This window comes from Nomascus leucogenys, chromosome 18 (genome assembly GCF_006542625.1).
Source record: "Nomascus leucogenys isolate Asia chromosome 18, Asia_NLE_v1, whole genome shotgun sequence".
Taxonomy (NCBI): domain Eukaryota; kingdom Metazoa; phylum Chordata; class Mammalia; order Primates; family Hylobatidae; genus Nomascus; species Nomascus leucogenys.
The window spans coordinates 53,074,326-53,102,189 of NC_044398.1; the positions used below are offsets into that span (position 1 = coordinate 53,074,326).

The following is a 27,864-nucleotide window of genomic DNA, read 5'->3' on the forward strand; positions in this document are numbered from 1 at the left end:
TATACACTTTCATTACTTATAAAACAAACTTTTAGGTTTGTTTGTTTGTTTGTTTTTGAGATAGAGTCTTGCTCTGTCACCCAGGCTGGAGTGCAGTGGCGTGATCTCGGCTCACTGCAACCTCCGCCTCCTGGGTTCAAGTGATTCTTCCTGCCTCAGCCTCCTGAGTAGCTGGGATTACAGGCGCGTGTCACCACTCCTGGCTAATTTGTTTGCATTTTTAGTAGAGACGGGTTTCACCATTTTGGCCAGGCTGGTCTCCAACTCTTGACCTCAAGTGCCTTGGCCTCTCAAAGTGCTGGGATTACAGGCATGAGCCACTGTGCCCAGCCAAACTTTTAGGTTTTTTGTTTTTTGTTTTCAAAGCTCATGTGTGGCAGGCAGCACTCTTCCTAACTGGCTCAAGACTGACTTTGGCCGGGCACAGTGGCTCATGCCTATAATCCCAGCACTCTGAGAGACCAAGGTGGGAGGATTGCTTGGGCCCACAAGTTTGAGACCAGCCTGGGCTACATAGTGAGACCCTAACTCTACAAAACAAAAATACAAAAATTAGCCGAATGTGGTGGCACGTGCCCATAGTCCCTGCTCCTCGGGAGGCTGAGGCAAGAGGACTGCTCGAGCTCAGGAGATCGAGGCAACAGCGAGCCAAGATTGCGCCACTGCACTGCAGCCTGGGCTACAGAGCCAGACTTTGTCTCAAAAAAAGAGAGAGAGAGAGAGAGAGAGAGACTGATTTTTGTGCTATAGTAATAATGTTACTAAACTTAGATTTTTGAAAGTCTTCAGACAGATCCTTGAGACAACCAGGGACCAAGGGCCTACTTGAGTCAAGGTGTTAAGTGTTAGAAGAGGTTCAAACTAAACACTTATGAACTAAATTGTTAATTTGGGGGATAAGATCCCACTTAAAGAGGCAGTACTTTGTTTGAGCACTAACAAGGAAATGCTGTAATACCTTAATCATATTTGCTATCTGGGAAAATAATAACTGAATATATGTTTACTGATAGAAGTAAGTTCTCTGAAGAATGACAGAGTGAGTGTCATTTTCTAAATATTAAACTCCTTCGGCCTGGGGGAGTGTTTCTCATGACAAAGGACTTGCTGTTTGTTTTGTATTAGTATATATTAATAATGAGTTTTCAAAGAGTGGAAGGGTTGAAGACTGTTTGACTAAACTCTTTCAGAGAGTTCAGTGTACGTAAACTGTTCATTAACAAAAGCAGAAAGATCCCTGGAGGTAAAATTTGGATTTCAGAAATGTGATTTTTATTATATTTGGAGCCAAAGCACAGTAGGAACGCATATCAGATTATCATAGAGAGATAAGATTTGAAATTCAATTACTTGCCATAAATAGTTCATGGGTACATGCTCCAAGGATCAATCAAACGAATAAAATGACGACAACTTGGAATCATGCTATTATCAGAACAGGATATCTGAGGAACATTGCACTCTGAGTGCTTCAGTGGAAGATTAATTATTCTGAATATAAGTAATTCCAGAAATAGTGTTTAAAGAAAGCTAGGCCTACGGTGGAAGATGGCTTGTCATTCCCAACCACTCTGAACGTTTCTCGAACTCCCCTTTGTACAACAATGTAGCAAATACTGAAGAAATATGGCCAGGAAGTTTTATAATTTATGCTCTCAAGGAGTCTGCATTAGTAATGGAAAACAGGACAAACAGACATAGAGATGACACATAGATGAGTGATATACACAGAGAGACCTCACTGCCTGGAGCACAGCAAGGATGCCAAAATTATAACAACTCTCAAGAAACTTACAATCATGCTCAGAAAATAAAATATACATAGGTGATAACTAGTTTTCTAATAATCAAAGAACAATATATCAGAATCTCAGCATTTCAGAGGCAGATGAGAAATTAGAGTTGATAGACTAACTCTTTGATAGATGAAGAAGAAATAAAGATATGAAAAAATAAGGCAGAAACTAATAATGAGTGACTATGGGTAAGACAGACCCCAGGCTGGTCCCCTTATACATTATCTCACGGAATACTCATGACAGCTCTGTGAGGCATGGGGATTACCCTCCTTTGACAAAGGAAAGGACGAGGATTTGAGAGTTGAAGGAAAATCACACGGCTAAGAAGATGGATCAGGGACCAGACCCGGATTCTTTCGTCTATGACTGTGGTCTTTCCCCAAACAACGCAGTGGGGGACTAAGTGCCAGATCTAATGCCTGGTAACAACATGGATATGTATGTTTGAACCCAGAGGAGGCAAATCTGGGAAATCTTCACAAGAAAGCTGGAACCGAACTAAGATGTAAAAAGAACCTAAACCAGAAATGTCTAAAGAATAAAGTAGCTGAGATGGTTTCTACCTCCAGTGTGTGTCTGTCTCACCCATAAAGGAGGAATCTTCACCAGGGCTAGGCATAGGTCTTATGCTCCACGACATTTTCAGTGCCAATCCTCATATCTGGACCTCGGTACGCTGAACAAGTGTGTGTTGAACTATTAAATGCAGAGAGACTTGGGGATGATAGGGGTAATAGGCTGTGAATTGTAAATTCACAATTGTGAATAGGCTGAGGAACAGAGAGCAGTTGTTGCCTAAATGAACAGCAAACAAATTGGGAATATGAAAATTTAACAAATCTTTCCAGTGATGGTGTCCATTCTGCTGCCCTCCTGTCCCCCATGGGTAGCTGACCTCTGACCTTGGCTAGAAGAGTATTTGTGGTTTTAGAGTCACTGAGCAAGGGTCACATCGTTAGCCCCAAGGTTGAGGATGATTTCTCCCTGCTAAGTCCTAAGAAAGTCAGTGTGAAGGTGGACCCAGGGTCTGAGTCCACACTAGCGGGCAGGAGCAGAAAAATACCCTAGACCCCCCATTACCAACAAACCTGTCAATTGCGGAACTTTGGCTGGCAACATTCTTGGCTTGGGGGTGAGGAGGGAGTTGGAAGGGACAGACAGAAAGGTGCCAGTGAATCAATTTTAGTTTTGGCAAACACTGAATGGAGACACATCAATAACGGTAGGGCTGGAGACTAATTTAGAAAAAACTTTAAATGGAAGAGATAATCTATTAAATCAGATAATCTATTATAGCAGTGGCACGATCTTAGCTCACTGCAATCTCTGCCTCCCGGGTTCAGGCAGTTCTCCTGCCTCAGCCTCCCAAGTAGCTGGGATTACAGGCACGTGCCACCATGCCCAGATAATTTTTATATTTTTAGTAGAAACATTCATTTAGTGCATAAATGAATATAAATGAAATATATCAACAGAAACAGTGCTGGATATCATCTAAGTTCCAGATTTTGCCCTTTTATCTTTTTTTCTTAAACATGTTTAGTTGTGTAATATCTCAGCTATTCAGAAGAAATGAAAACAATGACAATGACCAAGGGGTTCATCCACTAGATCTAAGAAGTGTTATCCTTAACACAATCTTTCCTTTAGTTACCTTTTTATTTTTTGAAAAAGAAAATATTTTAGTGTCAGCTAAAGCATCCCCATTTCATTGTTTACTCTCCATCACCAGAGATAGACAGTAATTGACTATATTTTTATATTTTACAGACATAAAACAGTAAGCAATATATAGCAACATTTGAACATCTTTAAATGTGCAGATGTGGTGAATTACATTAAAAAGATTTCCTAATGTAAACCATCCTGCAACATTAGGATAAACACTAACTGGTCAAAAATATATTATTTAAATATTTTGATAGATTTGGTTTACTAATATTTTATTTAAGATCATTACATTCATTTCAAAATTAACAATTTGCTATACTCTACTTGTTCAGTTTTATTATCAAGGTTATGCATACATAATGATGTGGGAAGCTGTCCTTTTTCTATTCTTTGAAAAAGTTTATATAAAGTAGTGCTTATCTGTTCTTTGAAGATTTTGTAAACTTGGCTGTGTCTGGCCTGTTTTTTGGAGAGGGAGGCATCCGGGGAAGGAAGGCTGTAGATTATTAACTTGATTCACTTCTTTTGTTGATTATAGGTATATTCCAGCTTTTTCTTTCATCAGTTTTTGTAATTAATATTTTTCTAGGAGATTGTCTGGTTTCTCTGTTTCCAAATGTATTGTCAGGAACTTGTCCATAGTATTCTCTTACAGGCTTTAAAATCTCCATCAGTAGTTATGCTCTGTTTCTTTTTCATGCTTTTTCTTCTCTTGTCCTTGGTCGTTCTTGCCAGAGATGGCTTTATCACTCTTTTCAAGGAACCGGCTTTTAGTTGGGTTGATTTTCTGCATTATTACTTTGTTTTCTAGCTCATTAATTGCTCTCCTTATCTTTATGGTTTCCTTCCTTCTTCTGCCTTCTTTCTGCTTGCTTTGCTGTTGTTTTTCTATTGTGCTGTGTCAAGCACGTAGCTGGCAAATTTTTCAGTCTTTCTCATTTTCTAATATATGTGACTGAGGCTGTAAATGTTTATTTAAACCAGAGGTGGCCAGTCTTTTGGCTTCCCTGGGCCATATCAGAAAAAGAAGAATTGTCTTGAGCCACACGTAAAATACACTAACACTAATGATAGCTGATGAGCTTAAAAAAAAAAAAAAAAAAAACTCACAACGTTTTAAGAAAGTTTACGAATTTGTGTTGCGCTGCATTCAAATATGTCCTAGGCCACATTGTGGCCTACAAGACACGGGTTGGATAAGCTTGATTTAAAGTATCATTTATTTAGCTGCATCCTACAGGTTTTTTCTCTGCTTCATTTTAATTACTTCATAATCCGTATTATTATTTATTTTGCTCTTACAGTTTTTCAATTTTATTATGGAGCATTTCAAACATACAAAAGCAAACACTGCTTCACGTGGAGTCCTTCTGGAATGTTCCCAGTTCAACATCACCGCAAGTGAGCTTTCTAATATATGCTCTTGGGTAATAACATTCTCTCGTTATTTTTACTCTAAAAATCCATGCGTGTGTCTTACTTCTTCTCTTTGAAGACAAAACTATACCTTAAATTACCTCATGTCATACAATGCAAGGGCTTTGCAAAATCCAGCTGAATTAAATTTTTTTTTAAATCCCACATGACCAGATTAAAAGCAGCCCATTTTGCCAAAATGTAGACTTGCTTCATAGACAGTTAAAAGTAATTTTTAAAACACAGCTCTCATTTCATCACTACAATTTCCAAGTTTGAACTTCTACAAAAGTTCAGGATAGTTGAACAAGCACCGTTTTTGGAACTGTAAGTAAAGCAGTTGCCTATGGAACCCGGGTCCTGCTTTTTTTGCCTCTTTGCCTGCCACTGATCCTTGTCCTGCTGCTGCCTTTCCAAAGGGCTCACTGTGTGTACTCCCAGGGAATGAGCCATCCAAGCCGCAATCCTGAGCCCAAGAAAAGCACCACCGAGCCTCCGCAGGAAAAATAAGTTGCTGCCACACGAAGGAAAAGATTCCAGAGCCTTCAGACTCCACCGCCACTGGCTCAACTGTTTCTAAGAATAGCGTGAACTGTGGAAAAAAAAAAATACTGGCACCAGACATTGGTGTTTAATTGTCTCCAGGCATTAAAATAGAAACAAGCTGAACCGGAAGTGCCCCTGGAAACCCTCTCCCAGCCTCACTCAGTGTGGACCAGGAAGTGGGATGTGGATGCGGCTTCCAGAGACATGGACTCCAGAAGGCCAAACCTGCGCCACGGAGCACGTTTCCAGGACAGGATGGTCTCTCCCAAAGTGGAGGAAGGCCAGGGGCCAGGAGCAGTCTCCAGGGGCCCAGGCCTCACCCACTCTCGGGCTTCCTAGCAATTCTCTCGAGGCCTCTGATTGGAGGCCCCATGGGATGTGAGGGGCCCGCCTCCCAATAGCCAAAGTTGTTTATCAGAGGCTTCTCTTTCTGGTTCATTTTCATAATCTTAAATTTAGCTAATTGGTTCCTAAATCAAATTTTGCAAATAGTTTCTTGTCATAAAAAACAACATCAGCCTTATAACTGGGAGGCCCCTCAGCATAAAGGGGTGTGTGCAGTTAGATCCTATATTTATATGCTGGAGAACCCACCGCATCCCCTACTCCATAGAGATGGGGAATACCACATTTCAGTTCAGAAGGCACAAAATTGTATTTTTTTTTGTTTAATGAAGATGTGACAGTCATCTTAATACTGGGTTTCATAACCTAAACAGATTTCCAAACTTTGGGGATTGCTTCCAAATTAAAAAAATGCTGCATGCAGAAAAAGATCAAGGAGCCCAATTCTAGTCTCCAGTCATTCAAATTTCTCTTGCCTAGTGCCTCATTCAAATTTCCCTTGCCTAGTGCATTAATCATTTTATGAAAATAGGTTTTTTCCCTGCAAGGTTTCTAGTATTTATGAAATTACTCTTAGTTGGAAACATAAGATAAACCAACACTCAAGCTTTTCTCAATTCCAGACAAACACACTAAATAAAAGAGGTGGTTAGGGCTAAGTTTTCCAGAAACCCAGTGCCAATTCCTGATGGGATTATTTCAGCTCTACTTTTTCTAACATGGTTAATTGTTGACGAAGTATGGAAAAAAACAGAAAATAAAATGAAGCTCTTTTCTCTTATGTGCATAATATTCCATAACTTATGGAAGTCAAAGGCTGCTTCACAGGTGGGGAACAGGGCTGGGGCAAGGGGAGATACATACTTCAAAAGAATGCAACTTAATAGGGCTGGCAGGCCCCACGTGGCTCCAAACTCTACACAGCATGGCCCTCCCAACTCAAACTCCAGTTGAAGACCTCAGAGGGAATTGACTGGATTCTGTTTTAGAAACACATAAAACCAAAAAAATCTAGCACCAGAGGGAGACAGATACAAATGGGAACAGCCCAACCAGATGGAACATTTACAAAGTAGGTCTCCCGGAAGCCCTGTCTTTGGTTGCAACCATCAGCACATGCAGAAACGTGACACCCCCCACTCTACACCCTCCCCCAACACAGAGCTCACTGTGATCCTTATCTACCCAAACCAGATTACTCAAGCCAGAGCAGAGATTGATTGTCCTTGCCCAAGGTCGGCAATCAGCCATCAATTATACTTGTCACATGCTAGGCTGTTCCTAACTCAGAAATCTTAGAGCATTTAGTTGCACGTAGAAAGGACTCCATAAATGTTTGTTGAATTGAATGGAATGATTGTGCTCAACTAATCGCCATTGCTCAACTGTTTCCCAATATCCATTGGTCCTTAACATCAACTCTCATCACTTGGACCTTCTCTTGCCTGTGTTTGCCAACAAGGCTTATATTTCAGGACACCAGACCAACTCACCTTCCAGACCCTGACCCTACCTATGTTCTCCACCAACACCTCACCCTTGTCTCCGCCTTAACTCAAGATTCACCTGTCTCCACTGTCTGACATCTCTCGGTGTATTCACAGCTACCTGTACTCAGCTGTGACATTTAGAAGTGGAATCAAGGAGGAGAAGGATAGTGAGGGAAGAGGAAGGAGTTTACATTTGCTCTCCCCCCTGCTGTGTGCCAGGCACTGCATATATTATCTCTTGTACTTCTGTTTTTAAAGAGTGCTGGAGACTAGGGAAATGATACTTCCACTGTCTGAGCCTTTGGGTCAGGAAACAACTCAAACACCAAGATCCCAAATGCCTTCCACAATGGAGACATTAAACCCTTTTAAATTAGTGATTTTTAATTTACGATTTTAAATTATGAGAACTGATGAACACCCATAAGGAAATTTTCATCCACCCACTATAAAATTAAGTACTAAACTGTGATTCCCTAAGGCTGAAATATACTATTCAAAGAACTATCCTTCGTTCTGAGACTATAGGGAAATCCTATCTTAGGAAGGAGTAAAATAATCTCTCATTGCAAAAATTCACATGCTCAAAATTGCTCTTCAAAATCTTTCAAGGAGGTACCAAAATCAAGTCCAATAAACCATTATTACTTCTTCTTCTTTTTTTTTTTTTTTTGAGATGGAGTTTTGCTCTTGTTGCCCAGGCTGGCATGCAATGGCATGATCTTGGCTCACTGCAACCTCCAACTCCTGGGTTCCAGCAATTCTCCTGCCTCAGCCTCCTGAGTAGCTGGGATTACAGGCATGCCCTGTAATACACCACGCCCGGCTAATTTGGCATTTTTAGTAGAGATAGGGTTTCACCATGTTGGCCAGGCTGGTCTCAAACTCCTGACCTCAGGTGATCTACCTGCCTCAGCCTCCCAAAGTGCTGGAATTACAGGCGTGAGCCACCATGCCCAGCCCCAGTAAACCATTATTACTTAATGAGTTTAATCACAGCCTATTTTTCTTATGGCATTGGACAAAATCACTAGTTCTACAGCTGACTACGCCTGGTGAAATATTTGGCTCACTTTAAGTGCCAGGCTGTTAAAAAAAAAAAAAAAAAAGCAGAACAAAAACCTTCTCTTAAAGACTAGAATCGCACTCAGCTGAGGAACACGGAAGTGTGCAGTAGTCAGTGGTTGTAAGCATATGTATAAAAGTCATCACATTTTTTGCCTCAGATTTTTTTCACTTTACTGTATTTAAATTTACCTTAGTAAAGTGTTATAAGAAAGTCTTATAGTGATTGTCAAATGATTATGCAGGGAATTCTCAAACAAGAATTCTCCCTTCTCTCACAACTGAATTTTAATCAATGCACTTAAATCCTTAAGTTTTTGAGTTATAAGCTCCCTCCTTGGGAGGAAGTTCAGTACCTAAGGAACCTTCATAATTCTTTCATATATTGAGTAAAGATGCCAAAGTCACTGATTAAAGCTCCCTAACCTCTTAACTTATTACCACAAAACCACCCTGGGGGCCAGGGATCCTGGGTTTTCACTGCCTTCTTTATGAAACTTTCTTTCATCTTAGCTGAAATAATAACTCAAAATCAGTATGTGAGTCAGTCAAAGCATTGTTAATCCAATAGCAAATGTCTTGACTTTTTAGATTACAGGCAACTAGGGAAATACTTATAATAGTCAAGGTTTTTTTAAAAACAAACAAACAAATCTTCCATGAAGTCTATATGAATTATTTTTTTTGTTACTTTACAGAGCAAAAATTGTCTTAAATCTTCTTGATTAAAAAAAAAAAATCACAGTGATGCTTCCTTGTTAGCTTGCAAAACCCAGAAAATGATACTGTAGGAAAACACTAGTGATTTAATTAGCTATTAAATAGACAACTTCCTTTCACCCTCTCGATTCATAGCTCCCATGGGGGAATTTATTAACTTTAGTGGGTAAGTTCACATTAATTAAGCCTAACTGCCCTTGACCAGTTAAATAGCTAATCTGTAAAAATGCAGCTGCTTTTGCATATGTGTGTGTATAAAATTATTGATAATTTTTTATGTATTTTAATATCTCTATTGCTTCAGGATACTGCTTTACAAGCATGCATCATTAGAGGATAAATCCATAATGATAAAGCATTTCCATTCACACATGCGATCTTTTGCATCAGCCTTGTAAATGTCAGCATTGTCCCCGAACATTTCTTCACGTGTTTTCCAAAGCTAAGCCTCTGGAATCCCTGACTTTAAACTGTTGAGTAAGTTCAAGTTGAGTTTCATGCTGGCAAAGAGAGTGCCTAACTACAAAGAAATACCCACTGTGTAATCGCTGTTTCATGTCCGCTCGGACCGCCCGTTCTGTTTCATTATTCCTCTTTCAGCCACCTCCAGGCCGAACACTCGGACAAAATCACTCTGGCAACTTGTGAATGCCTTCTGCTCATATAGGATGGCTGTTTTTCCCCCTGTGCTTTCTTTACTGAGCTGTTTAATAAACAGCAGGGTAGCTGGGAATTTCTTGGAAGGAGCCGAGCAGGGAGAGGGCACCGTGGTGCCGACTTTGCAGGCTGACTCGCAGTTGCATTTGCAAACCTGGGGCTCCCCAGCCATCCCCACAGAGCTGCTGAATAGGTTGCTAAGGGCTTGGCAATGTTCTGCACAGCCACTGCTGATACTAAAGAGGCCACAACAGGCTGGATCCCAGAAGAAAGGAAGTGCTAACAGTTTGAGTCACCATGAATGCAGGACTCCTTCGTTTAATAATCTCAGACAATTCTGTCTGGGCTTAAATGCCCCACAGTCCTGTGACAATGTCCCAGAGATTCAAAGATAAATTACCTGATGCCTTCAGAACACATTTCCTTTTATTCACAAGATAGTAAAGCTTCTCCCTCATGCATATTCACTGGGTTTTGTTTTGTTTTGTTTCGTTTCGTTTTGTTTTGACGGAGTCTCACTCTGTTGCCCAGGCTGGAGTACAATGGCACGATCTCGGCTCACTGCAACCTCCATCTCCCAGGTTCAAGTGATTCTCCTGCCTCAGCCTCCCCAGTAGCTGGGACTACAGGTACCTGCCATCACGCCTGGCTAATTTTTGCATTTTTAGTAGAGACAGGGTTTTGCCATGTTGGTCAGGCTGGTCTCGAATCCCTGACCTCAGGTGATCCTCCTGCTTCAGCCTCCCAAAGTGCTGGGATTACAGGCGTAAGCCACTGTGCCACATATTCACTGTTAACCAGCCCTCTTCATTCATGGCATCTGGCCATGAATTTTCATTTTTTTTTTTTGTTTGTTTTTGTTTTTGTTTTGGTTTTAACATCAAAAATGGAGGGGAATAGATGAGAAGGAACATTAATATCAGCTTAACTGACCTGAAATAGCAAGTGCAAAGTTGAGGGGGATGTTGGGGTCCAAAGGTATGTGGAGGTTCAGCAGGCAATCTTTCCCCACGCACACACATCCTCCAAGTAGGGGAAGTGGAGATCAGAAGGAGCCACTACTCTTATTTTGGTTGTTAACTGGACACAGGTATGTAGTCATGCCTCGATGACAGTCACAAAGTCCTGGACAAGGTAACACTGGAGTCCAGAATAGATGCCCATTTTATTTCCATCTGCTATAGAATGCTGAGCGCTTAGGAAACAGGAGAGCTTTTGTAGTAGTATTTATCTCCACCCATCTCATTTTTCTGTCACTCTAGGGTGGTTGAACCGTGGCATTATGTTCTCTATCTCATTCCTACTATGGGATGAGGCAATGCTTGACAGAGAAAAATTGGGATTTGGACAAGATCTATTCAATGTCCCTGCACATTGTGTAGAAGTTAGAATTGATGGTGCAAATACTACATCTTGAAGATAATGCAACTGATCTCATCCAAACTCAGAAGCTAAGCAGGTTTGGGCCTGGTTAGTATTTGGATGGGAGACCACCTGGAAATACTGGGTGCTGTAGGCTTGGCCGGGCACAGTGGCTGATATGGTTTGGCTGTGTCCCTACCCAAATCTCATCTTAAATTATAGTTCTCATAATCCCCACATGTCATGGAAGGGACCTGATGGGAGGTAATTGAATAATGGAGATGGGTTTTTCTCATACTGTTCTTGTGATAGTGAACAAGTCTCATGAGATCTGATGGTTTTATAAAGGGGAGTTCCCCTGCACCCCCTCTCCTGCCTGCTGCCATGTAAGACATGACTTTACTCCTCTTTCACCTTCCCCCGTGATTATGAGGCCTCCCCAGCCATGTGGAGCTGTGAGTCCATTAAACCTCTTTTTTTTCTGTATATTACCCAGTCTCAGGTATTTCTTCACAGCAGTATGAGAAAGGATTAATACAGTGGCCCATTCCTGTCGTCCCAGCTACTGTCATCTCAGCCTGAGGATCACTTGAGACTAGGGGATCATTTGATCCCAGGAGGTCAAGGCCAGCCTGCACAACACAGGGAAACTTCCTTTCAAAAAGTAATAATTAACTTAAAATTTAAAAGGTGAGACTGCTCCAGGACCTAGCCAGTCTCTCCAGTCACCTTGGATATGTGACAAGCCACAGGCACGCAAGTGCAAACTCCCCCGGGGGACAAGGCCACTTCCTTCCTTGGTGACTTCCTAGCATGTACAAGGTGTTAGCTTAAACTATAACCTGTCCTCCTCAGGCCACAGGACCTTTGTCCTGGCCCCTCCCTAAGACTCACCAATCACCTCCCTAGGGAAGCAGAAGAAACACATAGGGTGCAGAGTGCCAGAGTGGCACACACCACAGTCCCAAATAATTCACCCAGCTGGCCAGGGCCTCATCTGTTCCCAATTAAAAATACATCTACAAGCCAGAAATCTTGATTTCAAACAGATCCAAGGGTGCAAAAAGGCACTTTGAGCACATAAGGTATAGTATATAATAAGGAACGTAAAGTTTCATTAGAATAAGTAAGTGTTAAGTACACGTGTGTGTGTGTGTGTGTGTGTATATATACTAGAAAACTTTTTCACTTAATAAAAATATATCATATATCATGCAAATACACTGTGGTGTGTAATAAGTACTTACCATCATTGAGTTCCAATCATACAATTCTAGGTTTACCTGAAAATGAAAAAAAAAATCACAACAGTAATTAAACCTTAAATTATAGAGACTAAACATAATTCAAGCTGTGTACTTATACAGCATAACCTGAAAGGAATAGAAATTTCCATTACACATTCATTGCCTTAAAATATCTTCAAAGTCATCATTCATAATCATAAATAAAAATGATTGTAAATCAAAATTTCTCTGACCTACAGGGAGCAGTATAACAAAAACATGTAGAAGGATTTGTTGTGATATCATCCAGTTAAACCCCAGGAAACAGTGATGCAACAGCTCTTGGGAAAGATCCTGCAGTGTTGTCAGTTCTTTCTTTCAAATTCTCTTCAAGCTTGTACATCTAGAGTATCTCCTGCTAAATGGTAAATAAGCATTGTTTTGTAATGCTTATAAGGTATTCACAAAATAAAATATGGACATTTTTTGACTCTTTCTTGTCCATATAATGTGGATTAGTCTCCATGACAACACCAACTGTCCCATCACATTATCATGAACAACTCCCAACAACTGCTGTGCTGCTGTGACCCACAGTAACCCATTGTTTGATTTTTATTTTATTTTTCAAGACAGGGGCTCACTCCATCACCAGGCTAGAGTGCAGTGGCACAATCATAGCTCACTGCAGCCTCAAAGTCCTGGGCTCAGGTTATCCTCCCGCAACAGCCTCCCATGTAGCAGGGACTACAGGCACACACCACCATGCCTAGCTATTTTTTTTTTTAATCTTTAGTAGAGATGGGGTCTTGCTATGTTACCCAGGCTAGTCTCGAACTCCTAGGCTCAAGTGATCTTCCCGCCTCAGCCTCCCAAAGTGCTGAGATTACAGGTGTGAGCTAGCACACCCGGCCCATCATTCCATTTTTAAATAGATGACCACGTATTGAAAAATCTGGGGGCAATTATTTGGCTGCTTATGTGTGTCTAGTATTTAAATACCTGGAGAAATGGGTTTCTCCTATATATTGTAATTTAGTGTGGATGAGTGTGATTAGGAGGCTGTGGGCCCTGGAAGTTATTCCTAGTGTCTTGGTGACATCAATTCCACTAGAGCTGCTCCCTGGGAACTTTACCACACACAATGGGACTTTCCCAGCCTCCAGAGTCCTCATGTCCACACAAATTTAGACACATTCATCACAGAGAGAACATTCTTGAGGCTGGGTGGCAACGAAAACTTCATTTGTTAAAGGTTAATCTATGGGGGCAGCAGAAATACTCAATAAGGGGTCATTAAATTTTCTTATTAAATGTGATCAGGGAGCTTTGTTGTCTGGATGTCAAGTTAAAGCCACAACTGGGCAAAACTCTTCTGAAGACAGTCAAGCACAGTGTTATGCCCCTAACCGTAGATCAGCATACTCTGTCACTTGTACTTGAGAGTCCTTTCATCGTAATGAAAAGTATCAAGTGTTGAGTGTGTGTTTTACAGCTTACATGGAGCCATAAGCCAAAGGAGTGGGTTTCAGTATTTCAGAAATTCCCTAGGCTTCAGGTTTGACAGGCGGGAAATAGGCCATTATCCCCCATGTCAGGCAAGGGTCCTGCTAGATAGAGTACCCTCCCCACTGGCCCTGTACCCTTCAACTAAGCGACACATAACACACAGACACGTTTCAAAATAAATTCACAATAACCACATACAGTCCACGACCTCACAACTCATCTGTCCAGATAATGTATTTTACAAATAAGGACGCTGACACTCTGAAAAGTGAGAAGAATTCAGAAAAGTGAGAGACTTCAAAAGCAAGCTGAGCTCTAATCAGAAACCAGGTTTCCAAATTTTGGCTTGTTGCAGGAAACAAGGAGGCATTTGGGCACCAAAGGACAAATGTATAATGGAGTTTTGATCCCCAAACTAGGGCAGTGATGGCCTCTGACACAGTCCACAGAGGCCTGGACCATGAACACGTAAGAGCAGAGCACTGGAAGTTCTGGAACAATCCCAAAGCTAAGGTTGAGTGCACCACGCAGGTAACAGAAAGACTGGCTAAGGAATGAGTCAAACTGAGAACCCCCAGAAGGAGGGACCCTACTGGGCCCCAACTGGCTACTGCTCTTTGGGAATGAGCCCAATGACGTCAAAAGAAGCCAGAAATCCAGATGATTTAATATAAAATCTCCCAATTTCTTAATGCCAGCAACGTGTTCAAAACATTTTTTAGGCCGGGCACAGTGGCTCGTGCCTGTAATCCTAACACTCTGGGAGGCCAACGCAGGCGGGTCTCTTGAGGTCAGGAGTTTGAGACCAGCCTGGCCAACATGGTGAAGTCTCATATCTACTAAAAATACAAAAATTAGCCGGGCGTGGTGGCGGGCGCCTGTAATCCCAGCTACTCAGGAGGCTGAGGCAGGAGAATCACTTGAACCCAGGAGGTGGAGGTTGCAGTGAGCTGAGACTGCACCACTGTACTCCAGCCTGGGCAACAGAGTGAAAAAAACAAAAAACAAAAAAAACACATTTTTTTAGAAAACTTGCCTGCAGGCATAATTCACTTCCCAGGCCTCCAGCTTTCCATTTCTGTCCTGAAGCAGTTCATAGCAAATTTTTTTTTTCAGACAACCATGCATATACTACTGGGTTGCCCTATTCATTCCTCCATCAAATTGTAGTGCATGTCCTCTGTATCCAGCTCAAAGGTCAAAGGCTGTGCAACCCAAAGATGCAGAGATATCAGGAATATCCAGGAAACCAGAAGAATGAGAGCACCATATTGCTTATGTTTGTAAGGAAGGAACTGGGAAGGATCTTGGAAGGGACTTAACCTACAAGGAGAGAGTGCTGAGGAATAAGACTGTCTTGTTGCAGAGGAGTGGGAAGTCTCAGGACAGCACAATTAGAATGTCTTGGCAAGAATCCAGTGAAGATATTATAAGGGGGTAAACAAAGGCAGACTCTCTGGGAATGGAGAGAAAAGATTCAAGAGATATTCAAAAACTAGTTTCAATATGTGATCCATCAGGAGTGACACTGCCTTCAACATTAGTGCCTTCACACAACCTGCCTCCACCCTGAGGCCCGAGGCCACAGAGTAAACCTCCCCCCGGCACCCTCCCCACAGCATCAGTCACGTGTAGCCAGCAAATACTTACTGGGCCCCTGATACATGCAACACCTCGAATGTTGATCAGACTAATTTTGACATAAAGTCTTACTGACAAACACACTCATTATACCGAATGGCATTTAGATTTATTGAAACATAAGTATTTGTTATTTATTTTAAGGATGTATTGCAACACATTGTGACCTCTTTTCAAGGTGTGTATGTACACAGCTTTCTGAAGAGCAATGTTTCAGGACTTATCAGTATCAGTAGGATGTTTTCAGGTGCGAGTAACAGGAAATCACAACTAAAAGTGGCTGTAAAGTAAGGAAATTTGTTAGCTCACATCACAAAAAGCCTAAAGAGAAGGTTTGCCTTAGGCGTGATATTTCAGGCTCCGGGTCCACTTCTTTGCACTTCTTTCCTCTTGGATCTCCATATGTATTAGCCTCGATCACAGACTGGTGATAAGACGGCTGAATCAGCACCAGGCCTCACAATTAAAAGCATCTAGAGAAAGAAGAGGAGGAATCATCTCTTCAATGGTTTGTACAGGAATTTAGAAGTTTTCCCTGAAGCCTCCCTCAAGCCAGCTCTCCACCTTTGCATTAGAATTCTTTTCATATCCATCAACTAAAGTGAGGTCACTCGTGTATTCCAAAACCCATCGTTGGCATGAGTTGCACAGTCACCATGACTGGCTTAGGCCAATCCATTGTAGTGGAGTGAATATTGAGGAGTTGATGACATTAGCCACGATAATATCAAAAACCTTGGCCACGCAGTAGCTCACACCTGTAATCCCAGCACTTTGAGAGTCGTGGCAGATGGATCGCTTGAGCCCAGGAGTTCAAGCTCAGCCTGGGCAATGTAGTGAGATCCTGTCTCAAAAAAAAAAAAAATAGAAAAGATTAGCTGGGCATGGTGGTGTGCACCTGTAGTCCCAGCTATTCAGGGAGCTAAGGTGGGAGGATTGGTTAAGCGAAGGCATTCAAGGCTTCAGTGAGCTACGGTCCCACCGCTGCACTCTAGCCTGGGTGAGAAAGTGAGACCCTGTCTCTAAAAAAACAAAGCAAAACCAGAAAAACAGGCTGCAACTTTTTACCATCTTTAAAAAAAAAAAAAAAAAATCTCTTAACTCCATGTCCCTCAAGGCACCTCCCATATTCTGTTCCCTTTTGTAATAAAACTTCTCTAAAGAATTATCTATGTTGACCATCTTTCTTTTCTCCTTTCTTGTCCTCTCATGAAAATACTCCATTTAGGCAGGGCGCAGTGGCTCACGCCTACAATCCCAGCACTTTGGTAGGCCCAGGAGACAGGATCACTTGAGCCCAGGAGGTGGAGGTTACAGTGGGCTGCGTTCGTGCCACTGCACTCCAGTCTGGGTGACAGAGTGAGACCTTGCCTCAAAAAATTAAAATTAAAAAATATATACTCCATTTAGACTTTCATCTTCATTAATCCACAGAAACCACCCTTGTCAAGATCAAAATGACCTCCCCATTGACAAAATGAATGGCCAATGTTGTCTTATTTGTTGCATCCACTGTGCTTGGCACTGTTGAACAATCTCCCTTTCCTGAATACTTCCTAAGTTTGGCTTCCAAAGCTATATGATTTTAAACTTCTGTGCAGCCAGAAAGTGAGCCTTGCTCTACACTCTGGCATTGCTATACTACAGTTCTCAGACCTCAGCTTTTCTTTTCCATCCATTTTCACACCCTAGATGACTGGTTCCACGCTGGGGACTCCCAAAGTAACATCCTCACCTTACCTTTCTCCCAAACTCCATACTTTGCCTATTAGACAAAACCTCTTTTGTCTAATAATGAAAGACAGTTCCCCAAAAGCCCTTTTACAAGAATTTCCATTATTCTAAAAGTTCTTTAAATATCTGCAGTTCATTCTCGGTTCTTTGCCAACTTGTTTTCAGCATATGCTCAATAAATGATGGTGAGTGATAAATTATTCATTGATCATAGTAGCAACTTAGGACTCCCCTCAGATGGAAATATAATACAGATGAAAACAAACAGGCAATTCCACAGATAGGACATAAAAGGGCACCTAGATTTTATATATTAAAATGAAGAATTAGGGCCAGGCATGGTGGCTCACTCCTGTAATCTCAGAGCTTTGGGAGTCCATGGCAGGAGAATTGCTTGAGATCAAAAACTCAAGACCAGCCTGGGCAAATAGCAAGGTCCTGAATCTACAAAGAAAAACAAAAATTAGCCAGGCATGGTGGCACACACCTATAGTCCCAGCTACTCGGGAGGCCAAGGTCAATGATCACTTAAGCCCAGGAGGTGGAGGCTGCAGTGAGCTATGATTGCACCACTGTACTCCAGCCTGGGTAACAGAGCAAGACCCTGTCTGCCTCTAAAAAAAGTTGTAATTCAAAAAAAAATAAAGTTAAGTGAAGATTTATAGTGCATTCATTCACTACAGAATGGCAAGGAGTGAGGATGTATTATTTTTTTAACCTGAAACTAGGCCAATAATTTTTTTTTCTTTTCTTTTTTTTGAGACAGAGTCTTGTTCTTTCACCCAGGCTGGAATGCAGTGGTGCAATCTTGGCTCACTGCAAGCTCCGTCTGCCAGGTTCACGCCATTCCCCTGCCTCAGTCTCCTGAGTAGCTGGGACTACAGGCGCCCGCCACCACACCCGGCTTATTTTTTGTATTTTTTGTAGAGACAGGGTTTCACCATGTTAGCCAGGATGGTCTCAATCTCCTGACCTTGTGATCTACCCACCTTGGCCTCCCAAAGTGCTAGGATTACAGGCATGAGCCACCATGCCCGGCCCTGGCCAAGAATATTTTTAAAGCTTTAGGTCTCATTCAAGAGCAACCCAGAAGCAAAAGCGTCTTCTTCAATCACCAAAACACAGTGGGCACTGATCCAGAGGAATGAGGAGATGGCTACTCACTCTAGCGGTTCTCAGGTTTAGGCAAGCCAAAAGCTTACATTTCTTAAATCTGCAAAAAAAGAAGTATGTCTGCCCTGCAAGTCTTTATAGGGTCCTGTGTTGGTAAAACTAAATATCTGGGATAATAGTCTTTCAAAGATTATTTAAAGTGATACTACATTTATTCTTATTGTACAACCCAGGGCCATATTTAATAACCAATTATTTAAGGAGCACTATATTAACAATTTATCACAGAAACCTATAAAAAGAAATGTTTAAATTTAGACTGTCTGATATTCGAGGTTACAATTTTCCCCATAATCATTACAAGAACAATTTTTTAATAAACCCATGTCCATGATCATAAGACGGCCAAGAAATACGTTGAACTTGCTCGTTTTAACATCATTCCAACATATCTTCCTTCTGCCAATATATTATGTCATCATTAGTGGTAACATTTTAATTCTAAAGATTCTTTTAAAGGAAAGTCCAATTTGGCAAAGTTTTTTCCTGCCCTACTCCCACCAAACTGTTACAAATATTACTTAATTGTCAAATTTTTGTGTAAACTAAGGTTTTCATTAAATTTTTAAATAATCTTTCAAAAATCACATTATTTTAAGATGTAGTGAAAATTTCAATGACACTCGTTTTTGGACCCCTTTTAGCCCAAGTGCTACCTTCTTCCTGCCAGATTCCATGGCAGTTCCCACTTTCAGATTTTATATCTGTAACTAACGTTACACACCAATTCTGGGTCATAGCACATATTCCTAAAATTAACTGTTTGACTTCGCTGTCTAATCATCAGTTGCTTCTTTGGGAAAACATTGGAGATTAACCACATTAAAGAAACAGCTGAAATTTTTAATGGGGAAAAGAAAACATGTCCCTAAAAATTTCACGGAAACTCAGTATTTGTTAATTCATACCTCCAAAAAATCCTAACATTTAACATTGTTTCACAGTGAAAAGTGGGGATTAGGCAGAATAATGAACCTATTACTTCAACTATGTTCAAAGTCGCCCCATAAACTGGAGCTTTGATTTTACAATGGAGACACTGAATGCTTTTGTGTATGATCTGTCTTCATTGTGGTTCCACAGGGAGTCCCTATATTTCAAACATGTCTGGCTTAATGATTTTTTTTCTTATTATTGCTGCAATCTGTTTTGTTGTCAGATTTACTCCAGCTTGGAGGGCTTTGTTGTTCTCTTTTCAGGCATTAGGCCCTTTCAGTATCTGGATATGTTGACTGAGGATACAAAACAACTGGTCTGAGTGGACCTGCAATGCCACCCTGGTAGAAACCAGACGAAACCTTCAAAACAACTCCCGCCTCCTTTTGATCAGTGAAGCAACCGCAGCCTAATATTTTGGAGCGTATTTTTCTTATCTTTAGGCCAACTCAAATGCATGCGGTCATGAGAACAGACCTCCCTAGAACCTCTGAGGTCCACAGCAGCCTGGCTCTCGTCATTTTATTTGTGTTGAGGTCATCGTTCATCGTTAGGTGCCATGTTTTCATAATTTACAAGGATACTAATCCACTAAGAAATGGTTTCACAAAGGAAGATCTCAAAGGTCTGCTCAAAGAGTCTGAAAATCTCCATGACCCCTCAAGACGATATCGTCTATATCATTTTACCATAAGCAAAGGGCAAACTGATGTCCAGGTAAGATACAGTCACATACGCACAGCTATATAATTTCTCCATTCCCTGATTTCTATTTTAAAAATCTGCATGCCATACTCTGGAAAATAGGAAAGTGTCATATGACAACACAATGCCCCGTCCTCTGATGGGGGCATCTGCCTTTTGTGTGGCCATCGGGCTTGGTCTGCTAGAGTCTGATGCTGGCCCTACTGAGGACTTGGAGTAAGAGTGGTCGAAGTTCAGGGTGGGAGTTAGCCCCTCCCTGCAGGGAGTGGACATCCCAGCATCAGAGAGGAGGAAGGATCTTAGAAGCAAAATGGAACCCTGAAAATGTCCCGAGATAGGAATGAAAGGGGGTATGATGTGGTGGCTCATGCCTGTAATCCCAACAGTTTGGGAGGCCCAGGTGGGAGGATCACTTGAGGTCAGGAGTTCAAGACCAGCCTGGGCAATATAGTGAGACTCCATCTCTACAACAAATTTAAAAATAAGCCAGGCATCGTGATGCATGCCTGTGGTCCCAACTATTTTGAGAGATCAAGGTGGGAGGATTGCTTGAGCCTGGGTGTTTGAGGCTGCAGTAAGCAGTGACTGCACCACTATACTCTGGTCTGGGCAACAGAGTGAGATCCTGCCTCAAAAAAGAAAAAAAGGAATGAGAAGGAATATCTCTGTTTTTATGGGCCTCTGTCTTTATGGGCCTCTGTCTTTTGTTTCTCTTGCTGGCCCTCCCAGGAGGTAGGATCAAATATGCCACTGTCCTGTGAACACAGGGGTAAAGCCATGTGGGAAGGTGACCAAGAACAGACAGTAATTGGAAAATGTAGTGATATGATTTTATAAGCCAGATTATTTAACATCATGTTCCTCTTTAGAATTATATCCTTGCAATTGTCCCTTTCCATTTGTTGAACTCAAGTTTAAGTGTTTAGCCTGAACACAATGGTGTCAAAGACTCAATGAGCAGGACTACAAGTCCTGCCATTTTTGTCCACAGGAAATGTCCCTTTTTAGAAACCCTGGCATATCTGGGTTTTATATTATTCACAGTGGGGCTGGGCACAGTGGCTCACACCCGTAATCTCAGCACTTTGGGAGGCTGAGGTGAACAGATCACTTGAGGCCAGGAGTTTGAGACCAGTCTGGGCAACATGGCAAAACCCCATCTCTCCCTAAAAATACAAAAATTAGCTGAGCTTGGTGGCACATGCCTGTAGTCCCAGCTGCTTGGGAGACTGAGGCATGAGAATCACTTGAACCTGAGAGGTGAAGGTTGCAGTGAGCCGAGATCACACCATTACACTCCAGCCTGGGCAACAGAGCCAGAGAGTTTAAAAAAAAATATATATATATATATATATATATATCTCACAGTTTAGTGAATAATGCTCTCACTTTTGATTGAGTAAAGATGGAGAGAAATAGAGGTAAACAGCACACTATTTGGATTCAATTTAACCCCTGTAGATGAGAAAGAGATACAAATAATATTAATATTACAGCCCAAACCTGCAAATCTCAAGCCTTTGAAGACCCCTTAGCTCTGGACAAACCATGAGAGTTGGTCACTATCCAGGACAGATTCACAAACACAATGAAGTGGCCAAAAGGCCAAGTTCCATCATGAAGGCTGACCACAGCCCCCGAATCAGCCTTGGTCTTCTGGAGCGATAGACCCATGATGAACACTCATGTCAAGTACTGGAGCACAGAGGGTGGCTGCCTCTGGAGAAGGAGATTCTCCCACATTCTGATAGTTTCAGCCTTGCTGTCTACACAGCATACATAAATTAAAAAACAAAAAAGAAGGAGGAAGGAAGAAAGGAAAGACGGAAGGAAGGAAAGACTCATTCTTCATCCCAAATTGCTTTCCTTAGCTTAGGCTCAACCTCTGTTGGTATCACAGGTTGGTCCATTCTCTAACCTTGGCCACTACTGAAGACAAGCTGCCTTGAAAACACAGTCTCATTGCAAGTATACACACACACACACAAACACACATATACATATACGCACACATATACACATATACACACACACATATACACATACACACACACACACATATACGCACACATATACACACACACACACATATATGTATGTATGTAAGCCTGGCACGGAGGTTCACATCTATAATCCCAACACTTTGGGAGGCCAAAGTGGGTGGATCACTGACTCCAGGAGTTCGAGACCAGTGTGGGCAACATGGCAAAACCTAGTCTCTACCAAAAATACAAAAAATACAAAAAATTAGCCAAGCATGGTGGCGTATACCTGTAGTCCCAGATACCCTGGAGGCTGACGCAGGAGGATCACTTGAGCTCAGGAGGTGGAGGTTGCAGTGAGCCATGATCTCACCACCACACTTCAGACTGGGCAACAGAGTGAGACACAGTCATGAAAACTATATATATGTGTGTGTATATATATATATATATACACACACACATATATATATTCCACCTGTCCTCCCTTTATCTCATTCTTCTCCACCCCAATTAGAAAAATGATTGAGAACAGGGTTCATCCCACACAGGAGGAAAACTCAAACCTGATATCATCAGTGTTTCCCTAGTTGCTTTTTGGTTTTGATTTGTTCAGACTTAAATTCCAGGTGACCAACTCTCCTGTTTGCCCAGAACTAAGGGGTTTTTCAGAGCTTGAGACTTTCCCTTTTAAACCCAGAATAGTCCCCAGCAACCTGGAACCATTGCTCTCCCTAAGTCAGCTGGGCGAGGCTGGATCCTGGTGCTCCTGAGGCTCTTGACGACTTCTGTACCAAAGCTTATGTGAGTTCATCATTTCAAACGCGATAATCCCACATCACTGCTTCATCAAGTCAGGTTCTTGGTCACAAGAGGCCAAAATAGCAATCTTGTCAGCACCCCCTTGGTCCCAGCTACCATTTTCAATTATAGCCAAAGGAATAAAGTAAACTCCTTCAAATCAGGTTCCAACTTAATTCTACATCTAGCCAGACCTGAATGAAACTCCTCAAAAGACAACAATTAAAACTCAGAAACAGACAAACCCTTAGGCTAAGGATTAAAGACAAGAGAAGTAAACATTCCAAGTTATTGCCTGGACTATTGGACCAAAAAGGGACTTTGGACATATTACAGCAGGTGGCTTAAGACTGGACCAGGAACCATCTCCTTTATGCTAAGTCCTTTGGGATTGTCTCCTGTTTTCAATTAAATGTGAAATTATTCCTGTAAATCCTATAGTTTTTGTGTTTTAAAAGTCAACCATTAGAACTCAGTGACTGCCTGTGTGGGACTAGAAAGTCCCTTTGACTGGAAAAAAATATATACGGTTGACCCTTGAACTGCAAGTTTCCACTTATATGTGGATTTTCTTCCACCCTTGCCACACCGGAGACAACAAAACCAACCTCCCCTCTCTCTCCTCCTCCCCAGCCTACTCAACACAGAGAAAACTAGAATGAAGACCTTTATGACGATCCACTCCCACTTAATGAATAACAAATACATTTTCTCTTCCTTATAATTTGCTTAATAACATTTCTTTTTCTCTAGCTTATTTATTGTAAGAATACAGTACAAAATACATAGAACACACAAAATATATGTTAATCAACGGTTTATCTTTTGGATAAGGTTCCCCGTCAATAGTGGGCTATGAGTCGTTAAGTTTTTGGGAAGGCAAAAGTTATACACAGAATTTGGAGTATGGAGGAGTATGCATACCGCCCTAACCTTCAAGTTGTTCAAGGGTTAATTGTACCTCAAAACATAAAATGGCAATGTTCTGAACATGGGGTGTGACTCTTATTTTCAGCCTTTGGCTACCCTTGTTAAAACAGAACGGTATCATCTAGTGAGGTGGTCCTAGGAAGGAAATTACAGTTGCCCATGTTTCTCTTAGATATTTAAAGATGTCTCAGTACAAAGCTCTCAGGAAATCCTCAGAATTTTCTATCATCTCAAATTCTCTGACTTGGAAGAGAAGCTGTATGAGTAAAGAAGAGGGGAAGAAAGCTATGAATCTCCCACATACTCTAGGGTTTATTTCATGACGACGCCATCTTGTTTTTAGCTTCTGCCAGCTGGGTGGTGCTCCAGCACTGGAAACTCTAAAGCTTGCCACAGGAGCATGGGAAAATTCTGAACTTCTGAAGAGCACTATATGAGGATCATCTCAGCACGGAGAGAAAACAAAAGGAAGAGATATGAGTCTTGGTGAGATCTGCGTGAACTTCATCGTGATTGCGAAACGGTTGACTAGGGTAGAAAAAAAAGCTGAGTTGGAGAGTGGTTCGAGTTTGCAAGCAGCTTCCCTGCAACACTGCCTGCATTAGGAAGGCTCCATTCAGAAACATCTAAATACCAATAATGGAAAAATAGACTTGCATTGTAGAATAAGGGGAAAAGGTCACTGCTTGGTGGTCTTAGCTTTTTATACTTTCCAATTCTTCTGCACCCTCAAAATGATAGCCACATTCAAGGCATGTGGAGTAAATGAATGCTTTTTACACAGACTGCCCCCCACAAAGGACGAGGGCATTTGCCCAGAGAGAGGCCTCTGCTGGGGCTGCTGCTCCGGGTGTAGGGGCTAATTAGGACACGCAAGGTCCCCAACGCTTCTGTGGTGTGGGTTGGCCCGTGGATGGATTTTCCATTCGATCTTTATTTTTTTTTCCCCTTCACATTTTCCACACGACACTAAAATTACTCTTCAGAAAAGCATTTATCTTCCTATTGCTGCTTCACAGCCTGTCGCCATTAGAGGATTTTCAGGAAGGACTAGCTGGTACCTGTAAAAATATCCACTGACTTTTATGAGTGGAACATCACCAAAAACTCCTATTTCCTTTCCTCCCCGTTCCCTCCCAACCCATCCTTTCCCTGCTACCCACTCAACTCATAAACTCAGTAAAAAGATTTCAACATTTCTCATCCTTTTTCTCACTTTTTTCTTCAAATTTTTTTGTTGTTTTTGGAAAATTTATTTTGAGAAGAAGCTTCATTTCCAGTACCTGTAGCTGACTTCAGAAACACATGAGAAAATGCACAATGAGACACCCCAGTGTGTCTCATTTTATTAATATCAAAGTGTGATGTGTGTTTGCGTTGCTCAACAGGGATTTTTGTTTGTTTTCATTTGTTTTTATTTTATCGTGTGTGTGTGTGTGTGTGTGTGTGTGTGTGTGTAAGAACTATTTCCTCCAGGTTTTTTTTTAACTTTTTTATCATAAAAAAGCTCACTATTTTTATAATTCATGCTGGAAGATTTGGAAATATCTAAATAGGGAAGAAAAAAAAACTTCCACCAAGCTAAAAGCCAGGGATGCTAATATTAATAATTTAGCATATTTTTCCATTCTATTTCCTGAAGTTATTGTTTTTATGCGATGGTTTAGATTTACGGGGAGGTTCATCAACTCAATTCAAGTGTTCCTTCCCTGAGAAGCCTTTACTTGGCTTCCCCTCATGTTCACCCCATCAAAATGAATTGTAAATATTCTCTGTGTACACATTTGTGTCACTTACTTGACTGACAGCTTCTATTTGATGGAAGCTTTCTTTAGTTCATCTTAGTTACTCTAAGATCTAACACGTGGCAATAAATTCAACAATCAAAACAAATATTAATTTGCACAGTCTCTGCACTGGGGCAGTTACCAGAGACAGCATTAATCAGTGAAACAGACAGATATGAGGAGGGCCAGCCGTGGGTTGTGGAAAGAGGAGGGGCAGAGACATGGTGAGAGAAGGAGGGCTTACAGAAAGGCAGAGGCCAAACCAAGTAGGGCCATATGAGCTGGGCAATGGGGAGCCATTGAAAGATTTATACAGGCATCACACTTTCCCTGGATGCTGCATAGGAAGAAATTGAAGCCTTCCACAAGTGGAATCAGGTAAACCACTTAAGAAGCTTACGGTGAGCTGGGCACAGTGGCTGACACCTGTAATCTCAGCATTTTGGGTGGCCAAGGCAGGAAGATCACTTAAAGACAGTAGTTTGAGACCAGCCTGGGCAACATAGCAAGACCTTGTCTCTACAAAAAAAAAAAAAAAAATTAAAGATTAACTGAGCATAGTAGCTAACTGGCCTATAGTCCTAGCTGCCTGGGAGGCTGAGGTGGGAGGATTGCTTGAGCCCAGGAGGTGGAGGCTACGGTGAGCTATGATTGTGCCACTGCACTCCAGCCTGGACAACAGAGAAAAACCATGCCCCTCACCCCCAAAAAAAAAGAAGAAGAAGGAGAAGAAAAAACTGGCAGTGGCTTGGACTATAGTGAGAGAAGAGGTAATAAGTGGACAGATTCAAGATGTATTTTAGAGGTAGAATAGTCCGGAATTTCTGACAAATTGGCTATGAAGGTAAGTATAGGGAAAAGACACCGAGGCCATCCAGGATTCTGAATGGCCATCCAGGTTTTGAATGGAGCCACAGGTGGATGAAGGTGTGATTTATTGAGACAGGGAAGACAGGAGAGAAACAGATTGAAGTGGCAGGAATCAAGAGTTCATTCTGGGATATATTAACTTTGGGATGCTTGTGAAATTGCTACATGGGAGTGGAGAGTGGGCAGTTGGATACACAAGTCTGAAGTTCAGAGGAACAGTGGTCTAAGCTGAGGCTATAAATTCAGGAATCACCAGCAAATAAATGCTATTTAAAGCCATGGGTCAAGTTAGGACCACCCACAAAGAGTGTGGCAAGAGCAGTGGAGGGCTCAGGAACACAGTCATATAGCTGTGTTAGGAGGGGGGGAGGAGGAGCTAGCGAGGGAACTGGGAAAGACAAAGAAATCCAGGGGAGGTGGTGACTGCCCTTGAGCAAGGAACAAGATGAAGGCAGAAAGCTGAGGCCAGGCACAGTGGCTCATGTCTGTAATCCCAGCACTTTGGGAGGCCAAGACAGGCAGATGACTTGGGGTCAGGAGTTCGAGACTAGCCTGGCCAAAATGGTGAAACCCCAACTTTACTAAAAATACAAAAATTAGCAGGCGTGCTGGTACATGCCTGTAATCCCAGCTACTTGGGAGGCTGAGGCAGGAAGATCACTTGAACTCAGAAGGTGCAGCTTGCAGTGAGCCAAGATCGCGCCACTGCGCTCCAGCCTGGGCAACAGAGTGAAACTTTGTCTCAAAAGAAGAAAGAAAGAAAGAGAGAAAGAAAGAAAAGAAAGAAAGAAAGAAAGAAAGAAAGAAAGAGAAAGAAAGAAAGAGAGAGAGAGAGAGAGAGGAGAGAGAGAGAGAGAGAAACGAAGGAAGGAAGGAAGGAAGAAGGAAAGAAGGAAGGAAGGAAGGGGAAGGAAGGAGAGAGAAAAAGAGAGAGAGAGAAAGAGAGAGAGAAAGAAAGAAAGAAAGAAAGAAAGAAAGAAAGAAAGAAAGAAAGAAAGAAAAGAAAGAAAGAAAGAGAAAGAAAGAAAAAAGAAAGCTGAGCCCTGAGTGTGAGAAGGAGGAATTCACTGCTCACCTGGAGCAGGAGTCACCATCAAGCAGCAGAAGGGGGAGCCCGACTGGCATGGAGAAGAAGTGAGGTGGTGAGATGGCATGCCCAGCTTACTCTTCCATGAATTTTAGGCATAAAAAGCAGCCAAATGGAATGATAGCTGGACATCCTCTAAAGGATCAAGGAAAAACATTCAGAATGTTTGCATGCTGATGGGAATAATCCAGGAGAAACGGGAAGCTTGATGAGGTTAGAGATAGAGGAGATAATAAAAGAAGGAAGTCCCTGAGATGGTGCAAGGATTGTGTGCAAGGCATGAGCGTAGGAATTGGCCTTGGACAGGGAAGGGATGCATGACAATTGTACCTGGAGGGAAGAAAGGGGAAACAGTGGAGGGAGATGATTATAGATTTAGTAGGAGATGGGCCAGGTGCAGTGGCTCATGCCT

At 41.8% G+C, this 27,864-nt stretch overlaps 1 non-coding gene across 1 annotated transcript in view; it reads right to left on the reverse strand.

Moving 5' to 3' along the window:
- Positions 1-3,725: 3,725 nt before the first annotated feature.
- LOC105738955 overlaps positions 3,726-27,864 on the reverse strand; it is a 35,997-nt gene continuing 11,858 nt past the window's right edge. The window contains exons 4-5 of the transcript XR_004026797.1: positions 12,319-12,354; positions 3,726-5,478 (exon numbers count right to left, since the gene is read on the reverse strand). This is a non-coding gene — a transcript (uncharacterized LOC105738955). The remainder of the gene's footprint in view (positions 5,479-12,318; positions 12,355-27,864) is intronic.